Below are 3,342 nucleotides of genomic sequence, written 5' to 3' on the forward strand. Positions count from 1 at the left end.
TTTCACTCATCTAGGCTTTGCTGTTTTGTTCCGGTTATATAGTGGATGTTAAGTTTTAAGAAATTGACTTGGGGATTGTAAAGGGGGAATATTAATCACAAATATTTATGCAAATATCAATAATTTTCATAAATAGGAGGAGCCTTCTATCGATGACCCCACCTATTTATGCCTTTTTTATATAACAATACAATACTTTCACTATACTTTACGCTAATCACTAAACTAGCTGCATGCGCCTTACTGAACTATCGCCAATAACCACACGTTACACAGAGTTACAAGTAAAACAGGATATTTATTAATATCTAGTACACTACACATGCAATACACTAACAAGACAGCACTAAATATACAGTACTAAACTACACTGTTCCCAAATTCCACCCACAAAGCTAAATAAATGTACACACACGTACACACACGTATTAGCAGCCCACCCCACCTGACTAATTCTATCCCTAAGAGAACGACGAAGGGTGAATGCAGGCCACAGACATTGGGTAGGGATCCAGCAATGCAAGGGTTAATACCTTGCAAGTGACTCTGGTAGGATTAGGGTAAGGGGAACTGAAGGGTAGGGATCCAGCAATGCAAGGGTTAATACCTTGCAAGTGACTCTGGTAGGATTAGGGTAAGGGGAACTGAAGGGTAGGGATCCAGCAATGCAAGGGTTAATACCTTGAAAGTGCTGGGGTACAGGGGAATGGTAGGGGTGAATAACAGGGAGAGGGATAGTAGAGATGATGGTGGGGGTAGATTGGGGTATGGGGTGTATAGTGGCAGGGGTTGGCTAATCAGGGGTGTAGGGGTTAATCAGGACAGCAGTGAAGGGGCTACTGCTGGGGTATACTTAGCCCTTCCAGGGTTCATGAAGCTTCTCTCTCCCATGTGTCTCTGTGTGTAGTCCAGTTCCAAAGGCCCCCTGTTCCTGGCTTTAGGCTCCTATATCAGCCTCAGAAACAGCCCACCTCCCCCCCTCCTCAGATATGTGACATCATAGTGTGACTGTGACGTTTGCCTGCACTCAGGACAGCCAGTTGGCCCCCTGAGGCTAGCAGCACCACACGCCCAGCCTTGTCACAAACACAAGGTGGGGGAGAGCATAGTAAGTAGGCTGATACTCAACAAAAGGCCTCAGATCTATTGATCCCTTAGCCTTTGAAGTCACCAGCCACCTGGAGACATATCCACCCCACTGCAGGAACTCTGGCTAAACGCTGTCCCTATGGGGGGCATTTAAGTGTGTGTGTGTGTGTATGTGTGTATATATATATATATATATATATATATATATATATATATATATATATAATTAGTCATTATAAACCTGGGGCATACATGGGCAGTTATAAGTGTGTGTGTGTATGTATGTATGTGTGTGTGTGTATATATGTATATATATATATATACGTATGTGTATGTATGTATATGTATGTATATGTGTGTGTGTATATGTGTATATATATATATATATATATATATATATATATATATATATATATATATATATATAAAAATTTTTTTATATATTTTCACTCAAAAAAATAAAGGGAACACTTAAACAACACAATGTAACTCCAAGTCAATCACATTTCTGTGAAATCAAACTGTCCACTTAGGAAGCAACACTGAGTGACAATCAATTTCACATGCTGTTGTGCAAATGGGATAGACAACAGGTGGAAATTATAGGCAATTAGCAAGACACCCCCAATAAAGGAGTGGTTTTGCAGGTGGTGACCACAGACCACTTCTCAGTTCCTATGCTTCCTGGCTGATGTTTTGGTCACTTTTGAATGCTGGCGGTGCTTTCACTCTAGTGGTAGCATGAGATGAAGTCTACAACCCACACAAGTGGCTCAGGTAGTGCAGCTTATCCAGGATGGCACATCAATGCGAGCTGTGGCAAGAAGGTTTGCTGTGTGTCAGCGTAGTGTCCAGAGCATGGAGGTGCTACCAGGAGACCGGCCACTACATCAGGAGACGAGGAGGCCGTAGGAGGGCAACAACCCAGCTGCAGGACCGCTACCTCCGCCTTTGTGCAAGGAGGAACACTGCCAGAGCCCTGCAAAATGACCTCCAGCAGGCCACAAATGTGCATGTGTCTGCTCAAACGGTCAGAAACAGACTCCATGAGGGCCCGACGTCCACAGGTGGGGGTTGTGCTTACAGCCCAACACCGTGCAGGACGTTTGGCATTTGCCAGAGAACACTAAGATTGGCAAATTTGCCACTGGCGCCCTGTGCTCTTCACAGATGAAAGCAGGTTCACACTGAGCACATGTGACAGAGTCTGGAGACGCCGTGGAGAACATTCTGCTGCCTGCAACATCCTCCAGCATGACCGGTTTGGCATTGGGTCAGTAATGGTGTGGGGTGGCATTTCTTTGGAGGGCCGCACAGCCCTCCATGTGCTCGCCAGAGGTAGCCTGACTGCCATTAGGTACCGAGATGAGATCCTCAGACCCCTTGTGAGACCATATGCTGGTGCGGTTGGCCCTGGGTTCCTCCTAATGCAAGACAATGCTAGACCTCATGTGGCTGGAGTGTGTCAGCAGTTCCTGCAAGACGAAGGCATTGATGCTATGGACTGGCCCGCCCATTCCCCAGACCTGAATCCAATTGAGCACATCTGGGACATCATGTCTTGCTCTATCCACCAACGTCACGTTGCACCACAGACTGTCCAGGAGTTGGCAGATGCTTTAGTCCAGGTCTGGGAGGAGATCCCTCAGGAGACCGTCCGCCACCTCATCAGGAGCATGCACAGGCATTGTAGGGAGGTCATACAGGCACGTGGAGGCCACGCACACTACTGAGCCTCATTTTGACTTGTTTTAAGGACATTACATCAAAGTTGGATCCGCTTGTAGTGTGTTTTTCCACTTTAATTTTGAGTGTGACTCCAAATCCAGACCTTCATGGGTTGAAAAATTTGATTTCCATTTTTTTATTTTTGTGTGATTTTGTTGTCAGCACATTCAACTATGTAAAGAACAAAGTATTTAAGAAGAATATGTAATTAATTCAGATCTAGGATGTTATTTTTGTGTTCCCTTTATTTTTTTTGAGCAGTGTGTGTGTGTATATGTGTGTGATATACAACAGTACAGACCAAAAGTTTGGACACACCTTCTCATTCAAAGAGTTTTCTTTATTTTCATGACTATGAAGGCATCAAAACTATGAATTAACACGTGGAATTATATACATAACAAACAAGTGTGAAACATCTGAAAATGTCATATTCTAGGTTCTTCACAGTAGCCACCTTTTGCTTTGATTACTGCTTTGCACACTCTTGGCATTCTCTTGATGAGCTTCAAGTGGTAGTCACCT

Source organism: Bufo bufo, chromosome 3 (genome assembly GCF_905171765.1).
Source record: "Bufo bufo chromosome 3, aBufBuf1.1, whole genome shotgun sequence".
NCBI classification, from domain to species: domain Eukaryota; kingdom Metazoa; phylum Chordata; class Amphibia; order Anura; family Bufonidae; genus Bufo; species Bufo bufo.